Below are 24,566 nucleotides of genomic sequence, written 5' to 3' on the forward strand. Positions count from 1 at the left end.
TGGGATTGTAAATAAAGGATACAGATCTCTGCACACGGTTATGAGGGTGTTTAGTGGTTGTAGTAAGGATGTAAAGGAGAGGGCATATACGTTTTTGGCAAGACCACAACTAGAGCATGGTTCCAGTGTATGGGACCCTCACCAGGATTACTTGATTCAGGAACAGCAAAAATCCAAAGAAAAACAGCTCGAGTTGTTCTGTGTGAACTCCGACAAAAGAGTAGCGTTACTAAAATGTTGCAAATTTGGACTGGGAAGAACTGGGAGAAATAAGGCGAGTTACTCGACTAAGTGGTATGTTCCGAGCTGTCAGCGGAGAGGTGGCGTGGAATGGCTTAAGTAGACGAATAAGTTTGAGTGGCGTCTTTAAAAGTAGGAAAGATCAAAATATGAAGGTAAAATATGGAATTCAAGAGGACAAATTGGGGAAAATATTAATTTATAGGAAGGTGAGTTAGGGTTTGGTATAACTCCAAGGGAGATGTTCAATAAATTTCCAATCTCATTGAAAGCATTTAAGCAAAGGCTGGGAAAACAACGTATAGGGAATCTGCTACCTGGTTGACTGCCCTAAATTCAGCTCAGTATTGATTGTTTGATTGATTGACAAATATTTTTCCTAATGAACACTGAACCATCTCGATACTGTTTTCATACTCCCTCACACGAAATACCCGAATGTGTTTCTTCTCATTGTAGCTCACCATTACGAGCTTGTTCGTGAACAATATCAAGTCCATAAATCGCGTACAGTGAGCACAGTGGTACGAGGTCTAATTAAATTCCTTAATAGTTATTATTAATGCATTCATAAAAGGAAATTTGTTAATAGGCGTAGCATATTTCCATAATACTGATATAATAAAATAGGTCGAAATTATCTATGTTACTGCTATTCAGCCGATATAAATAAGGCTGTCATTCACGCTCAGTTTGCTCATTACAAAATGAAGTTCTTCATTGCTGTCGTATTGCTAGCTGTTATCGTCTCCAGCTCAGATGCTTGTAAGTAAAACAGTGTCTAATTTGAAAAATAATACCTAATATTTTAAACTAACGTTGGGTATCATTTACATAGATAGAACCAATTGTGGTCAACGAATGCACAAGCAACATAACATTTTTTGTACTCAGATTTACACCTGTTTATTACATGCACGCTAAAGTATTTTAAACCTCAGTTTTCTCACTTGTCGTCCTTCTGCCGAGATTTCCCTTCTCGGAATTATCACTCACTTCTAAAAATTTCTTTCAGAGAAACAATTCTGTCTTGAATTCACTCACCCCGAGGAAAAATCAGATGCCATTTCTTCGTTTTATTTTTATTTTCGCAGTAACCTACTATGATTACTCTCTATCGTTTGACACTAACAACAGTACTCATTTCGTCATAATATTGAAGACATTGCCAAAATGTAATTCCTGGTTATATATAAAAGGCTAACTCCGACTGACTGTGATCAACGCCCAGCCTAAACTACTCGATATAGGGAAATGAAATTTTGGGGATACATTTATGTTAAGTGTAGTTGCTCACTAAGGGGGGATTTTGGGACATTCCGTCGCTAATGCCGTAAAAAGGGGTCTGAATTGTTAAAATGAGTAGGCTACTTGTATATCTCAAATACTAACAGTTTACAGACGTAAAAGTTGGTATTTGGAACCTTATTTAAAAATATAGATAATTCTTTTAAGAGCTACGAAAACTGGTGAAAAAGGGGTTGAATTATTTTTATTAGGATACTGATATCTAAAAACTGAAGGTTTCAGGCGTCAAAAATTGGACTTTGGCATCTCCTTTAAAAATAAATGAACACGTATTCCCTTGTTTTCAGAAAAGCCACTTGCAGGGGTGGAGTAAGGGAAGTGTTTGCCATTATAATTTATACTGTGCAAATCGATAATGACTGTCAGCAGAAGGGTGTCTGCTATTGCAATAAATACCCCCCACATTGACTTGACTGGCAGTAGGAATGGGGCACTTCACCAACTCCTGTGTAACTGACATTAGTAAGGAGGACCTTCGATTGTAATGAATAATTCCCTTCTCGATTTAACTCGCAGAATGTAAGGGAGCATGCAATTTCTTTCAAAACTTCCCTACACGATTGTGTCTGGAAGGAGGAAAAGGGGGATTCAATAGTAACAAAAATTCCCCAATTCGATACTGACCACACAGGGCGCAAGCGAGCCTGCTGCTATCGTCACAACTCCGAAACACGCACTTTACATTTAAAACAGCGCCAAGAGACGTGACCAACCAATCAATCAATCAATCAATCAATCAATCAATCAATCAATCAATCAATCAATCAATCAATCAATCAATCAATCAATCAATCAATCAATCAATCAATCAATCAATCAATCAATCAATCAATCAATCAATCAATCAATCAATCAATCAATCAATCAATCAATCAATCAATCAATCAATCAAATCAATCAATCACTACTGATCTGCATTTAGGGCGGCCGCCCAGGTGGCAGATTTCCTATCTGTTGTTTTCCTAGTCTTTTCTAAAATAATTGCAAATAAATTGGAAATTTATTGAACATCTCCCTGGGCAAGTTTTTTCAATTAATAACTCCCCTTCCTATAAACGAATATTTGCCCCCATTTGTCCTCTTGAATTCCAACTTTACCTTCATATACTGATCTTTCCTACTTTTAAAGGCATCACTCAAACTTATTCGTCTACTGATGTCATTCCACGCCATCCCTCCACTGACAGCTCGGAACACATCACTTAGACGAGCTGCTAGTCTCCTTTCTCCCAAGTTTTCCCAGCCCAAACTTTGCAGCATTTTTGTAACGCTATCCCTTTGTCGGAAATCACACAGAACAAATCGAGCTGCTTTTCTTTGGATTTCTTCCAGTTCTTGGATCAAGTAATCCTGGTGAGGGTCCCATGCACTGGAACCATGCTCTAGTTGGGGTCTTTCCGGAAACATATATGCCCTCTCACATAAATCCTTACTACAACCCCCAAATACCCTCACAACCATGTGCAGAGATCTGTACCCTTTATTTACAATCAGATTTATGTGATTACCCCCATGAAGATCTTTCCCGATATTAACACCTAGGTACTCACAATGATCCCCAAGGGGAACTTTCAACCCATCAATGAAGTAATTAAAACTGAGAGCACTTTTCCTATTTGTGAAACTCACAACCGGACTTTTAACCTCGTTTTTCACCATACCATTGCCTACTGTCCATCTCACGACATTACCGACGAGATTTTGCAGTTGTTCAAAATCTTGTAACGTATTTATTACTCTGTAGAGAATAACATCATCTGCAAAAACTTATCTCTGATTCCACTTCTTTACACATATCATTCATATATACATATAAGAAAACATAAAGGTCCAATAATACTGCCTTGAGGAATTTATTCTCCTCTTAAGTGTTTCAGGGTCAGATAAAGCTCGCCTACTCTAATTCTCTGCTATCTATTTTCTAGAAATAATGCAACTCATTCAGTCACCCTTTCGTCTAGCCAAATAGCACTCATTTTTGCCAGTAGTCTCCCATGATTCGTTCTATCAAATGCATCAGGCCGCTCAATCGCGATACAGTCCATTTGACCTCCTGAATCCAAGATATTTGCTATATCTTGCTGGAATTCCACAAGTTGAGCTTCGGTGGAACAACCTTTCCTAAAACCGAACTGCCTTCTATCGAACCAGTTATTAATTTCACAAGCATGTCTAATATAATCAGAAAGAATGCCTTCCCAAAGCTTACATACAATGCATTTGAAATTGACTGGTCTGAGCTTTATGTCTATCACCCTTTCCTTTACACACAGGGGCCACAGGCAACTCTCCATTCATTTGGTATTCTGTCCGCTTAAGCCGCGACTAGTTACACAAGAAATACAAGGCACACTCAGGGGTGCTCAGTACGGGATTTGACATGTTCCAAAAAAAAGTTTGTGTCAAAGGAAATTGGCAGATATCGGCAAATAACAAATCTTAGAATACAAATCAATGGTAGATGATTTATTACAAATATTACGTCATCCTGAGCACTATGATTATGAACAATGATTACTAAAATTTTAAATTTTACTCTCATTCTTGATGTACATCCAAAAGAAAAACAAATGGGATAGTGCATATTAATAAATACCTACTAATTCTGACAACATTTTACGTTAAACCTCAATTCCGATTTCCATGACTGTAAATTTGTTCAGAGAATGATGCTCGTGCCCATATCATATCATGCCGGAAAATCTGGAACAAGACTTTTAATGTTTAAGTTACATGACTGGTCAAAATATAAAGAAAAGAAAATACAAAGTTTTAAATTTATGTTCCACTCAATAATGCTTGATTAAACGACTCTCACTTTTAACTCGACATTTCAGTTATTATCTTTTCAGCGTAACCTCAGAATACACGTAACTTCAAGTGACAAAAGTAGAAAAGTAAAAATTGAAATAAATCTTTAACCATGTGTAATGAACTTGACACAACGCGGAAACTTAAGGCAACGATGGTGACACACACATCAATAAATTTAAAAAAAAAAGCACTCAACCTGTGGAAGAAAAATAACAATAAAAGTACGCAAGCAAGAAATATCCCGTTACCAAAATCTACCGAGGAAAGAAATGCAACCAACTACGACGAGAAAATACTATTTTACAAATATAGAACACGTGTCCACACGTATTTCATCCACTTTGCTGGAGATAAATAATCCCAAAAATGATTACATAATACTGCACCCGCTCACCTCCTGAGTCCCAGACTAGCCTTAATCTCAGGGGTGATTAGTTTGTAAAAGATAAAAAAATTAATAAAAAACTATCAAAATATATATCGGCGCACCAAATGAACACAGGGATGAACGGGGCATGCAAATTAAGGTAACGGAGGACGGCTCATTCATGGATATAAATTATAGCCTCCACAATAGGACTGGGAAGTGACAACTTAAATTTCATGGACATACTGGACTAACTACAATAAAAAGACATGGAAACTGTTTCCTATTGAAATTGCATGAGGAGTAATTTATTGACTTATTTTGCAAACTGCACATTATGACAATTATTACATTGGGACACTTCCATCCTGAAAAAGAAATGACATAATACTTGGACTCACCTCACTACTCTGGTAGTGTACAATATTTGATGAATTCGCCCCATTGGTTATTGGCGATCGAATCCACATCCGTATGAGTGGACGTTTCACCGCTGGATATCTACTTTCGGAGACAAAGGCATGAGAGTAACTATTTACTGTCATCTCCTCGTTCCGTTTGGATATGAGACAATTCCGGTATGTACATTCTGGTGAGCCGGACCCCCACCGTGGAAATGTTATCGTATTTAAAACGGGAATTTATAGTGCGGACAAAGTCTAGCCTATTATTTCCAGATTCACAAACATGCCAGGTATAGCCCATTGATTCAAAGCTTAACTCAATATTTACTTTTGTCAGTACGACAAGACGTACGGAAAGGTTCATTACTATGCTCTGCCAATGAAGACATGTGCCGTCCGTGGGTTATTTCGCATCTACCGCTAACAATCTCCCACGTGGAAACCCAACATCTGGTTCGAACCAGTTCGACACATGACGACTGTCCCGATCATATCTTCCTATGATTATTAAATAATATCATTATCATTCTTTACCTGATCATTATCATATTCTGTGATTACCATCAATTATTTTATTATTATCATTAATTTCAATTACAATCCTATATTTGATTATTACCATTTGTCATCCGGGATGATTATATGCCAACCCTTGCCGACGTTCTTCCTCTTTAAATTAATGATCAGTTTCCTAATAAATTATTATGATGATTATTATATATATTCGTTTACGGCCATTAGAGACCACGTTATATAACAATTACATGTTTCTGGAAGCCTTCCTCACAGCCCAGAACTTCAGCATCCTATCTCTGGCAGCCTGTCTTCTTTCGTCCGTCCACCCACGGTTAAGTTTTGGTTCGTCATGGAATCCCTGAAATCTGTCGATCACTGACCTAAACTTTGTTCGGTTTGAGATGTCTTCCGAATTTAGTCCCACCTGTCTGAGATCCTTTCTCACCTCCCTGAATCATTTGTCCGACACTTGAGGTCTGCTGTCTAGTATTGTGAAAATCCTTTTCGTTAGTCTCTTCTCATCCATTCTAAATAAATGCCCATAGAATTTAAGTCTCCGTTTTCTCATGGACTCAGTTAGCCTTTCATTGTCTCGGTAAAGTTCTACCCTTCCTCGCAGCCTATACTGTCCATCCACAATCTTTGGACCCATTATTTTGCGAAGGATCTTTCTTTCAAATTTCTCAGCTTCTCTCAGTCCCGCTTTTCCTGTCATTTGGAGGCATTCACTAGCATACAGACATTCCGTTTTAATCACTGTATTGTAGTGCCTTAGTTTAGCTCGTCTGGAAATGGTTTTCTTCTTGTATATAGGATATGTCCTACGAAAGGCCACAGCCATTTTCTCCCGTCTGGTGTTGTTTGCTTCCCTTTCATTTGTTTTCAATTGCACTATTTCACCCAAATACTTAAAGCTATCAACTCTTTATATTTTACCGTGTTCTGTCTTCAGGTACCGAGGGGCTGTTTTGATGTTTGTTATATATTTAGTTTTTTCGAAAGAAATCTGTAGTCCTGCTTTTTCTGCTTGTAGTTTTAGTACATTCAGCTGTTCTATTGCTGTGTCAGTATTCCTAGATAGCAGCGCAACGTCATCAGCAAAGGCAAGGCAATTAATCATGACACCACTTTTTGACCCTCCAATGTATACTTGGTTAAGTAATCCTTTTCTGTCCAGTTCTTTTTCCCACTCCCGGATAATCTTCTCCAACACACAGTTGAAAAGAATTGGTGACAATCCATCACCCTGCCTGACTCCTGTTTTAATTTCAAACTGCTTCGAGTTCTCTCCCATGAACTTAACATTCGAATGTGTCCCAGTTAAAGTCTGCTTAATCATTGCTGTTGTTTTGGCGTCAATTCCAAATTCCACTAATATATTGAATAGCATTTCCCTGTCGACTGAATCATACGCCTTTTTAAAGTCTATTATTATTATTATTATTATTATTATTATTATTAATAATAATAATAATTAAAATTTATCATCAGTGGAGATTATCATAATCGTATCACTTATTCATCATGGATGTAATATTTTACATTGATCTCAACATAATTATTCTCAAATTACTATTGCAAGTTCTTCCTGTTATTGCTCTTCTTCTTCTTCTTATTATTATTATTATGGTAACTTGATTTCACGTGTTACACTACCGTTAGCGATATTTATGGTTAATGCATAAGCTTTTACAATTTCGGTCTACTTTGGGACTAAGCAATTGATTTAAGACAAGATTCACTTGGATTATTATTATTATTATTATTATTATTATTATTATTATTATTATTATTATTATTATTATTATTATTATTATTATTATTATTATTATTATTATTATTAAAAATGGAAAGTTTGATATTTTAATTTCCACTCTTTAGAATTCAGTCACATATATTAAATCCCGTTATGAACCACCAAGATCTGCTTTATATCGGTCGGGACAACACGGAATTCGGGATCGCACCTCGAGTTTCGTACTGCCGTTACTTTATATGGGGACACACGTCCTCACAAGACACATCTCACAACCTATGGCACATCGAGGCTGGGAAAATACCTCCAATGCCGGCGATTCCTAAACTATTCCTTCCAATTCATTTGAAGTCCACCTTTTTCCATTGAAACTCTTCAAACATTTAATTCGTAAATTAATCCTTAATTAACTTCTCATCACTATGAAAATGACGATATTTGAGTATATTAAATAAACGGAAATCACTCGATGGAAATTAAAATGATTGTTAATATAAATATGTTACCTAGCAACCGTGCATGCTGTGATGTGAAGTACTGAAGGGTGGTCATGACATACAGATCCACGGCCTGTGCAGCTCTCTTTATATAGATCCATGGTTTGTGCAGATCTCAAGGTACTGTCGCTAGATAACATCGCGTCATACATTTTGTTACATGGCACTATTGCGTTACAAAAATTTTCGAATGATCCCCAGCTGCAACGCATATTTATATAAAAAATGTTCAGCTCTTTAGACCTGTTCAATCGTGAAATTAACAGCATTTCGCCCCACTGTAGCAGTGGGATCATCAGTTGGATTTCTGCCCCTTTCGAAGACGCTAGCGGCTGGTTGTCCGTAGAGACACCTGTGCAAGCCTCTTATGTAGGACAACGAAGTGACGGTGCACGACGGGAAGTGTGTGCCTCCACTTGTATAAATACCTGAAATTTTCTTCCCGGAACTGAATTTTTGACATATTTTTGCCAATAAGAAATACACACATTTAATCTTATTTGCGCACCGAACGAAATGAATTGCAAATGATTGCCAAGGAAGAAACCACTAGCTGCAAACGGATTAAACTCTCTCAGTCGTTATAACCACACTTGCGATTCAACTCGGCCAACTTTCGCCATGGCTCGCGGACACCAGGCAACGAATGACCTGCCATGCCGCGTTCCATTCCCCAAATTCCACCTTCCCCTCATCCCTTCCCTCAGTTCGGTAGGGATGGATGGATACAAGCTTTTGAATGCCTTCGTCCCTATTTAATTGACTGATATTACCTCTGAAACTGTTCTGGGGTGTCACGTTGTCCAGGATCAACATCGTACTGTGGACCTATCAGATTCGTTTTCTCTGGAGAATCGTCGGAGTTGGATTTTCGGGAAGAATCTGACATGAGAACTCGTTTAAAGAATCTTTTGAACTGTACCTTGACCCGTGGTGACTGTATACAACGTGTTAGATGTAAATGTCGTTTTGCATTTAACTATGGTAGATGGCGCCGTGTGTAATATTCGAATTGACAAGCACAACCTCAAAATGATTCATTTAGGTGCGAGGGCACCATAAAGGATAAGCCTGGAGACGAAGCTTTAATTTCAATTGGTCTACCTTCCGTTCACGCCATGATAAGGGTAAGGACTTCCGAATGTGTATTACCTATTACTTATCGTCTATCCTTCAAACCCTAGCATGTTAGAGTTACAGGAAGAAAGGAAGTTTTACGGATGAAAAAATGAGGATCCAGAATGATTTTTAAAGAGAAAATGGGGCTGATTGTTGATAAACCCAAACAAGGCTTTGGTACTCAAACGATGGCAAAACGGCCAGAAGGTTCTTCGTTGAACTTAAGAAGGCTTCTGAAATGACAGGCGTTGTTGGAACTCCTATTATAGATTTATCTATGATATCAAGGCTAGTTGCTAGTGGTAGTCATCGATGCAGAATAGTTAACTGTGATTTTTGAGAAGCCAAAGAATTGTACCTAAGGTTATACAAGTGGGATTTCATACTGCACCTACCCCGGGATTTACAGGGCATAGTTAAATTAACTCAATTTCTCAAATGGATATTTGAATGGGAGTCTTTTGATGAGAAACTTCGGAAATCACTTCTCAGGCGTCGAAATCTCATTTCCCTACTTTCACTGTTTAAACAGCTAAGTTCAAGAGCATATGGGTCAATGGTCTGTTCGCTATAAAAATGCGCACTAAATTTAAATATACAGAATGTAGAGTGTTCTAAGATGTGAAAGGAGTACTCTAACTACTGAAAGTAGAAAATCTTTGTTCCCAATAAAAGTACAGATATTTAAATATCTGATAGAGCCACAGGGTAAATAACATACATGAGATAATATTATCTGGTTACATCAAAATAAAATCATTTTTTGACGAAGACCTTTATGACCTATCAGTCTGCATTATATCTGTCTCACATAACATTTCTAACACATATTATAAACACGCATCTTACGAATTTACATATCTCCGAATAAGGGCGTCCCCCATCTATACAGGCGAGACTCGCTGGTACCTGTTACACTACGGTATAATTAACACACGACTTCATATATACACTTTAGATGGAAATTCTCGCGAAATGAAACTTTTATTAAATGTCCAACATGGTTGTGAGGTTCTTAATGAAAGTTTCAGTTTAGCACATTCCTATATCCACGAATATCACATCGCTGTAATTTTCTTATTAGATTGATATGATTAGGTTAATAAAATCACAATATAGCATTAAGAATATTTTTCCGGGATGTCCTTTACTAACACATCACAACCGAGCTCGATAGCTGCAGACGCTTAAGTTCGGCCAGTATCCAGTAATCGGGAGATAGTGGGTTCGAGCCTCACTGTCGGCAGCGCTGAAGATGGTTTTCCATGGTTTCCCAATGTTCACATGAGGTAAATGCTGGGGCTGTACCTTAAATAAGGCCACGGCCGTTTCCTTCAAATTTCTAGGCTATTGCTTTCCCATCGTCGCCATGAGACCTATCTGTGTCGATGAGACGTAAAGCAAATAGCAAAAAAAAAATCACAAGGCGGACCGAACAACGTTGGTTCCCTGTAATACGTCACAAACACAATAATACCTACACGAACGTAAGCTTAAAAAATAATAAACCATCACCTGAAATTACAACAATAAAGATCACACTTCATATACAAGAATACACATATAGAAGAATTATGACCTTTCCAGGTCTGCCGATAGTGATCAATGGTTGTCACTGTTACATGGGAGTCGAAGCTATGCATCGTCAGGTTTTGGGGAGAATGCCTGAAATCACTAGATACGGTTTAATAAAAGAAAATATGGGAGGAGTCACTTCATCTAATGGGATGACGAATATACAACGTTGGTTGTAAGATAAAAGTTGCATATGAGATATAATACAGGGAGAGCAAGCTTATCGTATGAATGATACAAATCTTCAAGAGCTGGGCGAACCTCCTGGCTGCTCCTTTCTCTCCCACTAGGGATCATAAATAACCCTCAAGCAGTAGCCTGCACTGTCAGCTGTGAGACCAATTCACTTTCATTTTCAAACACTGTGCGGTACTTTACGCACTACATGCCTCTTATTCCAGGCGCTTCGTTATAATTTCCCACGTCATGCTGCCTGATCTAGGGGCTTCATAATTATTATTTTTCTCACAGATCTGACTTTTATCAATGACCTGGCTCTCCAATTATATTAATCGTATTCTCTCGTCTCCTCGGTCTGTCATTTCACTTACTGTCACACGAATTAACTCTCCTTCCCTTATACACTAGTGTGTCAGACGACATAGCTCCTTGATCTAGAAGACTCTATTCCATCAGGTAATTTACATTATACCACATCACTCCTGCAATCAATATAAATCATAGATCACACGCCGTGCTTGATCTTCACCTTGCTCTGGTCAGCAGTCTTACAATTTACAAAGCGGAATAATCTCTACTTTACTTGTGAAGCATTAAAACATGTCGAACCAGAAATCTTATGAATACTTATCACGGTAATGAACTGGAGAGATTTAAATTATATCTTGAAAATAGAACTCCATCTTAAAATGCTTCACGCCTAACAATGCTATGGTCCTTATAACCAATTCATACATGGCATTCACGGGTATAAATTTACCATCGCTCCGATCATAGAGGACAAAATTCATTTAAACCCCTATAAATAAAAACAGTTTCCATCCTTTCAAACACGCCTAAGGCGCTCACCTATCCTGTATGTATTTGCATGTACTAAAAATTTTTGTACATAACCTTAAGCATATTACGAAACATTGAAACTCTTGCTAAGAAATTGGAATGTACTTAACACTTCGGAAGGCACATCTGAAGTGTTTAGGCGGCCTTCTCTGCAGCCCTTTTAGCGAGAAGACACTAGTTCGTTATCTACATGGTCCCATTCATGACGTCTCGAACTATGGTCTCGTACAGTTGAAAATCTGTACGTTCCCTGGATAGATGAATGCAGGCACTTATGGTGCGACTCTAGTTAATTCCAGTTTCGGTTTTGACGACAAATCACAAACATAAAGGCAAAAATGGGCTGGTTTCTGAATACTGTTTATGCGTTTTCAAATAACCTACTTTTGGTTAGATCCACTCATTGACTCAAGTGCACTAAACAAAATAGCGTAAGTCCCTGTAAATCACTATTGATTCTCTTTGTCACCACAGTCTGATAAATGGTGACAGTCACTTAATGTGAGTGTGCCTGAACTATGCAGACGTTCTTCCATTGCTAACACTTTTAATTAGTTTAATTAGTTTATTGACCGTCTATCACTGCTCGGTTATCTTAAAGTTGGTCGCTGATTATCACCTGAATGTAGTCGACGTCTGAGTTGCATCAAGCGTTTACCCGTTCATTATTATGTCTATGACCCGTCACTAAATTACAGGTAGCCATTCCCTTTAACAAATATCTGGGAATTTGAAAAACCATGACTCAAACACCACCGTAATTGTTTCACACCATACGGCATGACTTCGTGGTTCCGGTACCGATGTGATACATTTAATTATTCGGCCACTAAACATTACACACAATTTTCCATATGCATTGGATCACAGTGATTAAACACTCTAAATCACAACGTTTCACACCGACACTTAAATACTGCGGTTGCACAGATTACAATGGATAATGGAGCTACGTCTGGATTTCATTTATAGCGATTCGGATTGGTGGCTAGAGAGGTGGCAGGCCACGCTCACAGGCGAAATTTTGTTCCGCTAATAGTCATCTCTCAGCATAGTAAGATGGGTGAAATTGACTCCTACTTTATATTGATCTAATTTCGTGTAGATGTGATCGCTGAATCCCTTATAATCTCGTAAGCTTCTTTTCGTAAATCCAAGTTTTCCTTTATTGTGTCCTGGGGATCCACCCGTTTCCTTCAAATGGTCCGACTCTAATATCTGGCAGCAATTTACGCTCTCCTGCCTAACGTGCGTCATTAGCGCTCAATTCATAAAGTATTAACTTTCCTTACATCATTAATTTGCATAAAATACGCCGGTTCAAATGAGTCCTTTTTAATAAATGTCCATAGGTTATATCCAAAAATTTGTTATTATTATTAATAACAATTGAATTCGGTGGGTTGTCACCAGTGAATTTGCGGGGAAATCGCTAAGAAATTCTTTTTCTAGTGTTAACACACTTGATAGACTCCACCTTCTGACCTTCTCCTACGCTCTCTCGCTTTTCTGTCGGCGACGTGAGAGCGTAATTCCAACGGCGAGTTGTACATGGCTCTCTTTTCTTCACTGTGCGTAACGAGACCTCTGCTCTCGGAGTCGACACGGTGCCATTCCTATCCCGGTCTGGGTGAAAAATTACTATTCTGACATTATATGTCGCGGAAACGGCATATACCTTTAGCTGAATCTAATGACATGCCTATAACGTGGTACTGAACGGTTTCATTGCCAAGTAGTTAACATCAGTTACTAGTCCTTGTAATATATATTACGGTCTTTTGAGTTACTCGTAAGAAATTCCTTGGAGGAGTCATTAGAAGCCCTCCACAAACTCATCTGGAACACAACGCTCGATCGTACTCGGAAAACTTCACGACCGAATATTTGATTAGACCTGATGACGCACAGGCTTATTGAATCCCATCCAATGGGATCCTCAAAGACAAACATTTACGCAAAATAGTATTAGGACGACAGATACGGATGTTTAAAGCTATTTTAATAAACAATGCAAGACAGCTCTTTGTGAAACGATTATTTCTGTAATTGATCTGAGAAAATCTAGAAATTTTAAAGTCATTTCATTCATTGATTTTCATTCTTTTACAGTGGTGTCTACATTTGATTAGTCGTGGTTTATGTTTACAAGTGCCATGAAAAGTTTGAATTGATAACAGAATTCATTTTCCATACTATGATGTAATTGCCTTCTTTCAGTACTCAAAAGAGTGTGGAAAAAGAGACACGTTACCTTACTGTAATTACTTTCCGCAATGTTTTTATGAAAGAAAGACACTTCACCGTACTGTTATTACTTTCCGCAATGTTCTTATGAAAAAAGACACTTCGCCGTACTGTAATTACTTTCCGCACTCTTTTATGACAAAAGACACTTCACCGTACTGTAATACTTTCCACACTGTTTTTACGAAAAAGACACTTCACCGTACTGTAATTACTTTCCGCACTGTTTTAATGAAAAAAGACACTTCACTGTACTGTACTTACATTCCGCACTGTTTTATGAAAAAATACACTTCACCGTACTGTAATTACTTACCGCACTGTTTTATAAAAAGACACTTCACCGTACTCTAATTACTTTCCGCACTATTTTTTTTAAGAAAAACAGACACTTTACCCTACTGTAATTACTTTCCGCACTGGTTTATGAAAAAAGACACTTTACCCTACTGTAATTACTTTCCGCACTGGTTTATGAAAAAAGACACTTCACCGTACTGTAATTACTTTCCGCCCTGTTTTAGCCCTGTTTTATGAAAAAAAACTTCACCGTACTGTAATTACTTTCCGCACTGTTTTATGACAAAGGCACTTCACCTTACTGTAATTACTTTCCGCACTGTTATTACGAAAAGAGCACTTCACCGTACTGTAATTACTTTCCGCACTGTTTTTATGAAAAAACACTTATCCGTACTGTAATTACATTTCGCACTTTTTTATGAAAAAATACACTTCTCCGTGCTGTAATTACTTTCCGCACTGGTTTTGTGGACAAAGAGACACATTACCGTACTGTAATTACTTTCCGCACCGTTTTTGTGATAGAAAGACTCTTCAACGCACTGTAATTACTTTCCGCACTGTTTCCATGAAAACGGTATTTCGCCGTACTGTAATTACTTTCCGCTCTATTTTACGAAAAGAGACGTTTCACCGCACTGTAATTACTTTCCGCACTGTTTTTATGGAAAAATAGACACTTTACGTACTGTAATTACTTTCCGCTCTGTTTTTCTCTGATTTGTTGAACTCCGCTTCACAGCAATGTAAACGCGGGTATTCAGAGATATTATGAATCAGAGAAATCTAACTTAACCTTGCCGAATGGTTTCTCCACCTTCTCTAAGCACCTTACTCGTCCACAACAAAAATGGCGTCTCTGCGTTCTCGGACCACGTGATCTGCAGCCTTCACATGTTTCTAATGTATGAGTTAATCCATTTCCGACAGATAAATATCGCTCATATCACAATGTATCATCGAGTTCGTATTACCTTCATCCATCCACGTCCGGATGGTCATGTTTACACTCTGGTAGCTTAGTGGACTGTTCACGGCTCAAATAACATTAAGTTTGAGGTTTTATGTGTGTATGTGTCGTCTTCACAATCATTTCACCTTCAGCACGACCCACAGGTCACCTATGGGCGTCATATCAAAAGACCTGCACCTGGCGAGCTGAACAGGTCATCGCCATTTCATTCAGTGGGACGTAATAAAGAACAATAACATAAGCAATCACCGCCACTTCTTCGGCGTAATATATTTATTTTTAAATAATAAAAGTAACAACATGAGGCAATTAATCATTCCCATAAAAATGCCAAAACACAAATCCGAGGGTTCATCGATGTTAAACAGAACATGGCTGAATTGTACATCACAAGACAAGAGAAGAAAAGGACATGTAATGTTTTTATGATTGGAGGGAAAAGAGCATGTTGGACAAGACGAATCGACATGATCGCATTCAAACCCGGGAGCAAAAAAGAAAGTTTCATTCTTGACCCGACTGTCCGATTTGAAGCAGATGCACAACAACCCGTTGACATCGATGAAGGAAAAGGGAGGATATATTCACCAACTATTCCATATTACTTCAATAAGTACAACCTTCAGGACATAGAGGTCATAGGGCTCATGCTGGGTGCATGCGGCACCATTTCTAAGCTACTGGTCACCTACTCACGTTTCTTTAGTGTACCGAATGAGACCATCGTGAGCGGTGGAATACAAACATTGAAAGGCTCGACAGCTATCTTGAGCATCACCTCTACGTTTCATCCCCTTAATTACATCAATTAAAATAATTAATCTGCCACTTCTTTTTTCTGTACATTATCAACAGAATGATTGCTTTTTACTCTGTACTCTGTATAAAATGTATATTGTATAATATGCTTTGTAGGTTCGGCAACCGCAGTCATTTGAGGAAGAATAAATAATATTATTATTATTATTATTATTATTATTATTATCCTTCTTCAGGACGGCGAAGCAACACTTAAATGGGTATCAATCATCAAGCTTGTGTTTTCGAAGGGAATATGGAAAACTGCAGTGAACAAGGATGAAGATTGTGAGATCTTGGCCAGACAAATTGAGAAACTGCTTAGCCGTGAAGAGTCCAAAGATAAAGGGCCTAAGAAAAATCCGTAACCAAGAAACAAACATTCAGTCCCACCATACGAAACAGAACTTATAAAGTAATTGCGGAACTGAAGAATAACAAAGCTGCAGGTGAAGACACAGTCACTGTAGCGATGCTGAAAAGTGGTGGAGAAATCGCAATTAAAACTTGAAGGCAAGAAATAGGTCTGAGAGACTGAAGAACCCCTAATGATTGGAAAACTGTTCTGATTCATCCTTTACATAAGGAAGGTGGCAGAATGGGTCCTAAAACCTATCGTGGCATTTCCATTGTCCTCGTAATGTACGAAGGGAGTACTATATTGTCTTTATTTTCTTCTACTCAGATGAAGTACATTGGTTCACATTCTCAACCTAATCTTCTTGTAACTCTATACATTTTTGCCATCGATGTGCCAGTCTTTACAGACCTTCCTGAAACCATTCTTTCGGAGTGCTGCGTACCCATTCCTTGACAGCTGCGCCCAGTTCTGCAAAACCCGCAAAACGGCGACCACGCAGAGGTTTCTTCATGTTCCCAAACAGGTCATTATCACATTTCTTTAGTGGTAGACTGCCCCTAAGCTTCCATTGCATCTATTGTTGTTTCGTCTGTGGCTCATGGTAATGGAGCCATGTCTCACCATCAGTCACAAGTCTAGCCATGAAGTTGGCTGGATCTTGATCATGGCGTTGCAGAAGTTCTCTGCACACGTCCACACGCCTCTGCTTTTCGTCTTCAGACAAGTCTACGTATCCACGTGCATGAAACCTTCCCCAACTGTAAGTGGCCGTGCTCGATCCGCTGCATGGTGTTTCGGCTAATTCCCGTGCCTGCCTCCATTTCCGTAAATGTGATGCATTTGTTTCCTTGAATGGCGTGTTCGACCCGGGCAATGTTGGTTGGTGCAGACGCTCTCACATTCCTTCCAGAACTCGTTCCGTTGTCCACCGATGTGCGTCCTGTTTTCCAAGCTTCCGCCCTGTTGTAAACTGTTTTCCGTGACGGCGCATGTTCTCCACAGACTGCCACCAAGCGCCGATTAATTTCTGCAGTGGTCTCGCCTTCTTTCCTCAGGAACCAAGTCGTATAGCGCTGTTCCTGACGGTTAGTTTCCATGTTATCTGCTCCTACGCTGACAGTGTTGTTATAAAATGGCTACGGAGAGTGCATTCGTTGGCCCCTGTGCGTGTACCGCCACCACACGGTGGAACAAGACACTAGTTATACGTCGCCACCTTCAAAAGTGAAAAGTGAACCATACCCGGACGTACAAAAATATAGTACGGCCCTCCTATAAGGCAATATCCAAAGCTCTCCAGACAATGCCAGTGGAGCAAATAGATCATCATCTTGGTGAATATCAAGCGGGATTCAGAAAAGGAAGATCATGCGTGGAGCAGACCTGGACCCTGAAAAGGGTGCTGGGAAACTACATCTCTAAAGATTTGGCATTGGTCTTCAAAAAGCAAATGATTTGTTTGACAGGAAGTGTTGTTCGACATATTGGTAGAATTTGAAGTCGACGCCAAAACAACTGAAATTATTAAGCAGACAATATAGGACACTCGTTCAAAAGTAAAATTCATTGGGGAACTCTGAAAAGAGTTTTAAACAAGAAACGGGACCAGGCAAGGCGATGGGCTATCTCCGGCTCTCTTCAACTGTGTTTTGGAAATCATCCGCGAATGGCAAAATCATCTAGTTAGAAAAGGACTGCTCAACCAAGTGTATATTGGAGCATCAAAAATGGCATCAAGATCAACTGCCTTGCGTTCGCAGATGACTTCGCAATTCTCTCTAGAAATACTAATACAGCTACATAGCAGATAAGTATACTGAAGCAGGAAGCAGATAAAGTAGGACTTCAAATTTCCTTTGAAAAAGGAAAATAAATATATGACCAGTATCATCACCTGAAGACAGATCATGGCAACTTAGAAATAACCGACAGCATCAAGTACCTCAGAGAAAACTAGCGGGAGAGATGCCAAACACCAGGCGACAGAAGATAGCCGCTGCTTTCCATAGGACACAAGCTCTATACAAGAGGAAAGACATCTCAAGTCGAGCTTAAGTAAGTCACTACAATACAGCAATCATGCCAAAGTGTCGAAATGCTAGTGAAATGAAATGGCGTATGGCTCTTAGTGTCGGGAGTGTCCGATTTTTCCGATCTGATTTGTAGTGTCCGAGGACAAGTTCGGCTCGATAGATGCAGGTCTTTTGATATGACACCCGTAGGCGACCTGCGCGCGTGATGATAATGAATACAATACATACACCCAGATCCCGCGCCAGCGAAATTAACCAATATGGTTTAAATTCGACCCAGCCATGAATCGAACCCGGGTTCGCTATGACCAAAGACCAGTACGCTAACCATTTAGCCATGGAGACAGATTGTATGCTAGTGAATGCCTACGAATGACAGAAATGTCGGGACTAAGAGAAGCCGAGAACTTTAACACGAAGATCCTCTGCAAGATAATTGGTCCAAAAATCGAATATGGCCCGTATAGGTTACGAGGAAGGGGAGTAATATGCCAAGAAAATGGAAGATTGTTTGAGTCAGTGAAGAAAAAAGACTCAAATCTTATGCCTGTCTATTTAGAATGGTCAAGAAGTGGCTGACAAAACAGATTTTTAAAACAGAGTAGACCTAAAATAATCCGGCAAATGTTCAGGGCGGTAAGAAAAGATCATGAGCAGTGTGGATAAATCGGGAAGTCATCGTAAACAAAACGAAGTACACATCAGTGATAGACAGCTTCAGAGGTTTCCATGACGAAAAGAAAATGAATTACGGTTTGAGAGAGGAAAGATTATAGCCTGCCAGTGAATGATTGCAAAGATTTTAATCGTCGCCATAAGACCTATCTGTGTCGGTTCGACGTAAAACAACTAACAAAAAAAAAAACTAGCAAAGAGTTTAGGCTGCAAAGAAGGCTTCCATTAATTTGAGATTATTTCTGAACGTGGCCTCTAACGGCCATAGACGAACATAATAATAATAATAATAATAATAATAATAATAATAATAATAATAATAATAATAATAATAATAATTTATATGTATTATTAATATTGAGCTGCCTCTGTGGATCCGTGGTAGAGTGTCGCCTCCGGATCCCAAGATAGCGGGTTCAAACCCGGCAGAGGTAGTCGGATTTTTGAAGGGTGGAGAAAAGTCCACTCGACACTCCATGTCGTACGATGTCGGCATGTAAAAGATCTCTGGTGATACATTTGGTATTTACCCGTCAAAATTAATTAAATCTCAGCCATAGACGCCCAAGAGAGATCCGGTTTACTCTGTCTGCCATCTAGTGGGCCTAGAGTCAAATGGAAGGTCGAAATTGACGAGCAGACAGCCAGATGGCGTCAAATCGAAATGTCCGCACACGGTAGCTGAGCCCATGCGATTATTATTATTATTATTATTATTATTATTATTATTATTATTATTATTATTATTATTATTCATACCGTATATATCATACAACTATATCGTTTCCAGTTACTTCATAACGTATGAATTTTTCTTTTTTTTTTTCAGCGCTGGAAGAAGATTGTCCTCATGGCATAATTTACTTGGAGGATACTAATACTGCCTGCTTGTGTCCAGAAATAGTCTCCTTGTCTGTGGGAAATTGTATCGAGTGGACTATTGTTGATAAGGAATCATCACGTAGGAGGTAAGCTTATCTATAGCTAAATTTCTATTTTAGCGTAATTTTCGTCCGCACATTAGAAATGATTGTTACCAGTAGTAGAGGTAATGTATGTTCTAGAACAATTGGTACTGAATCAGCACTATTCACGCTTTTGGCAGGAATTTTGAATTCTTGCGGGTCAGCGATTTTTATTGCAGGCAGGGATTTTTACCTCTAACTGAGGTTAGAACGACCTAATAACTTCAAATCCTTAGCACGAGTGCAAACCTAACCTAACGGTTCTCCCATTGGAGGAGCCCTGTCTGTTAGCTGGCTCGTAGGTGAGGTTAGGACGTCATCATAACGTCATTACCTAAATATTTCAGCACGAATACAAAAGTGACGTCACACAGGCTCCTTATGTAGAAGACTTACTTGTAGGTTAGAGACCGGGATTGTTTGGATAGAGTTTGCTCGCCCCCTCTTTGGTCATATTTCGACCCGTCCCAAAAATGGGGAAGGGAGAGTGGGAACTCTCTCTCTCTCCAGAGTATTTTCCCGATCCGACTAAAAACATTTGCTGGTTTCCTTGCTGCTGGAAAACAACTAGCGGCCACTCTTTCCCGCAGGGAAGATCTGCGGCAATATCTGATTTATTCATAGGATTTCATTCCCGTGCTCGACGGGGAGGAATGGGCCACTTATAAGGTGCCGCCTTCTCCCTGGCCAGGAGATTTGCCGGCTTTGGAGGATACTGGAGTGTAATGGTGTGGTTTGAGTTGGTAGAAGAGGGTGTGGTGGGGATTTTTGACCTCTCATTGCTTCATTTCCTTACAATTGGTTACAGCATATTTCTAGATGATATTCACATTGTCCGTGCTCTGTCATGACATTTTGATACAGTGAGTGTTGATTACAATACTGAATTACATGGTGTTGTTACAATGTACAGTAGTAATGTATGGGATGAATTTTATACAGGATTCATTACATTCTACATATTACGTTTACAAAGTAAATTACAGTAATTACATGGGTTACTATATTCTAATGCAAATGATTAAAAAATATACATGTTATGTTCTACACCGGTATTTGTTGAATATGTACAGTCTTGATGAAAACAATGAAATGGCGTATAGCTTTTAGTGCCAGAAGTGTCCGAGGACAAGTTCGGCTCGCCAGATGCAGGTCCTTTGATTTGACATCCGTAGGCGACCTGCGCATCATGATGAGGATGGAATGATGATGAAGACGACACATACACCCAGCCCCCGGGCCAGCGAAATTAACCAATTAAGGTTAAATTTCCCGACCCTGCCGGGAATCGAACCCGGGACCCCTGTGACCAAAGGCCAGCACGCTAACCATTTAGCCATGGAGCCGGACACAGTCTTGATTATAGTACACAATTATGAAAATGTAACGGTGTTCCTATTCTTTACTACCATTGATTAGACATACATTACCAATATTTACAGATATCTTACATATTGGGAATTGGTTATAGTGTAGTTACGTAGAGGACGAGCTATATATCTGCTTCCGGGTTGAAACATTCCAATTTTAACAATATGTCAGTGGGCCAACTCCACATGGGACTGAAAGGTACTTCGTTTTGCCGTAACTACATCACAATATTACAAGTACTGAAGAAAGTTATGATTAACTAGTGGAATGATTGGAAGCATGGCATTAAATAATATTTAGCTTTTGCCAGCTTAATGGGCTCTCTACGCAGGACTCAGTTCCCATGGTGAAAGTACTGAAGTTGTTACCTTTACATATGGCCTGCACTTACGATAAGGTGAAATATCAGGGATTTCCATTCTTCCATTTCGTTGAGGGTGTACCCGAACTTAATCTTAAGTGGTTAATTAGACTGGAAACGTAACCACCTAATTTTGAGCCACTGAACCTTCTCCCCATCTACTGTTTCCTTATGAATCACATACTTTCTGAGGGCTCCATAAGTTCACAAAATCTTTCTGTTCAAATTTCTTCACACTAAAGACCTTACTTTGGCTATATTCCTTAACTAAGGTCAGAAATTCTTCTACCGCGAACAGTGAATTTTTCTTAACATTTTGAAGTTTCGATGGTACTAACATTCCTGTCATTAGGCAAACATGAGGTATGTACGGATGGGCCGATTCTAGGAACTTAAGATCATTTGGGAATATTGAACTAATGTGGCCCACAATGATACAATACAGTGAAACCTCGTATATCCGGACTAACTGAGACCAAAGGCAATCCGGAAAAATCTGGAAAATCCGGGTTGCACGGGTAATAAGCAAAACAAAATTTTTAAATCCTTAAATAAGCGTACTTGCCCTTCATGACGAAAAAAACTAGCCGGTCTTGTAATAAAATTATGTACTCTACATAGTATCGTTTACAAGACATTAAAAAAATATAAAATCTTAATTACCCTACTGTACATAAAATCACATCATTTCTTAACAAATAATTTTTCCACAGTCTTCTGTTTTAAACACGTCTGGCGTTTGAACTAAGCACGGTCACGCAAACGCTGTATCACTAATAGTTCAGCAGGAGTGGTGTCGGGCTGACGCTCCAAGTACGTCATAATGTTTGTCAGCTGGTGCGCAGCTGTTGCGCTGTGATCGGTCTCCCCTCGTCCACGTCATCTCCTCTCCCACTGTCGGCTGTAGATTTCCATGCCGCTAGAATTTCTCCTTCTGACATAGTGCCGTAGCCGCCGTCATTGTTGTCTTTCAGCCACTCACTGACGTCTTCCTTATCAACATATGAGCACCCACTTGTTGTTCCTATCATTTGCATAAGGTCGTCTGTAGCCACTTGCACCAAATCATCGGTTGCCATTTCATTTGTAGCACAAATAGCAGGCCACAGTGTTTTCATGACTTTTTCAAAGAGTCTTTTGTAATGCAATCCCAAGCGTCAGCAACCGCATAAATAACGTCTTTGATGTTGGTTTATTTCAACAAATCAACCACACCCCTCTTCCTCTTCAATTATTTTACCAAACGGTTCTTTTCGGTAAAGTTTTTTTATGTTTTCAAGGACTCCCTGTTCATTAGGCTGCAGCAGTGGGGTTACGTTTGGTGGAAGAAATTTAACTTTAATTCCCCCACTCACGAGTTCTTCTTCCTCCGGATCAGACGGAGCATTGTCGATCAGTGAAATTGCTTTTTCTGGTAAACTGTTTCGGGAATTTTCGAACTTCGGGAACAAAGTTATCACAAAAACCAGTTCTTAAACAAAAATCAGCCAATCCACGCACTTTTTGTGATCGTAAACCACGGGCATTGAATTGTGCTTCACATTTCTTAACGCTCGGGGATTCTTTGATTTCCCTACAGCGACAAGGGGAAGCTTATGATTCCCTGATGGATTGCTGCAAGCCATAGAACATAGCCTATCATTGCTTTTATTATAACCCTTAGCCGTATCTTCAAGTTTTGATGCTAACGTTTTGCCCGGAAGCATACGGTAAAAGAAATCCCAGTTTCGTCAGCATTATAAATTTGATCGTGTGTCAATTTCTCAGATGCAACAAATTGTTCGAAGCGCGTTTTAAAATTTTCAGCACCAGCAACATCACTAGACAAGTTCTATCCAGTCACAGTAAGTTGACGAATACTGTGTCGGTTTTTACAAATCTATCCACGGCTGGCTAGCAGTGAAATTTAGGTCAGGATTCGGTAAAATTTCGTTTAAGCTCAAAGCTTTCTGGGCCAAAACCGGTCCAGATATAGCCAAAACACGTTCTCGCTGAACACGGTATCACGTGAATAGTGCGTTATCTAATGTTGCATTCTTTACTTCTTGCCATTCTTCTGCCTTCCGAGCTGTCATTACATATCATTTTACGACGAAAATATTCAGTATCTTTTCTTTGCTTCTTCCAGTCGAACACTGGTGAAGTCCCAACTCCCAATTCACCGGCTATTTTCTTCAATGTTTCTCCTTTATCAATTCGATTAATAGCATCCATTTTTTTATCAATTTAAACCACATCCTCCTTTTGCTTTGATGTCATTTTAAACTTGTACAGTACATTGAATTTCACTCCCAAAATGATAAGAAACAAAAATATTCCGTTATAAACTTAATGACCCGTGCCGTTTGAAAATTGTAGGAAAACTGAGGAGATAGAGGTAAGTGTAGTGACGCGTAGGGTTCAAGATCAACGCTCTCCCCCGGCGTTGTTTATAACTGGTGAGGCGTACTGCGTCAGCGCCGTGTGACACACTACTAAATCTTTCTTAAACTCAACAGGTAGCATTTTAAAGTAGGCCTACGTATTACAGTGCCATAATTAACTGTACAGTATACGCAGGAACAGTACATTATTCCAACTATAAAGCGAATATTTGGCGTACGTATAGTTATGTTCTTGCTATCACGCACACACGTTTAAAGTCATTGAATGAAACTACTGTGGAATGCTTATCTTTACTGGCGAGATCTTGGTTAGAAGAGCCGTTACATAATAAAACTACATTATGTAATTCCTGATTAACGACCTGTGTGGACGGCTTGAGAGACTATTACAAGTCACTGACGTTGTATGATTAGGTTAAAAAGGGATAACTATCAGTTAGTAAATCGCTGTTAGAAAGAGTGGTTGTACACAAAATGGT

Source organism: Anabrus simplex, chromosome 5, assembly GCF_040414725.1.
Source record: "Anabrus simplex isolate iqAnaSimp1 chromosome 5, ASM4041472v1, whole genome shotgun sequence".
In the NCBI taxonomy this organism is placed as follows: domain Eukaryota; kingdom Metazoa; phylum Arthropoda; class Insecta; order Orthoptera; family Tettigoniidae; genus Anabrus; species Anabrus simplex.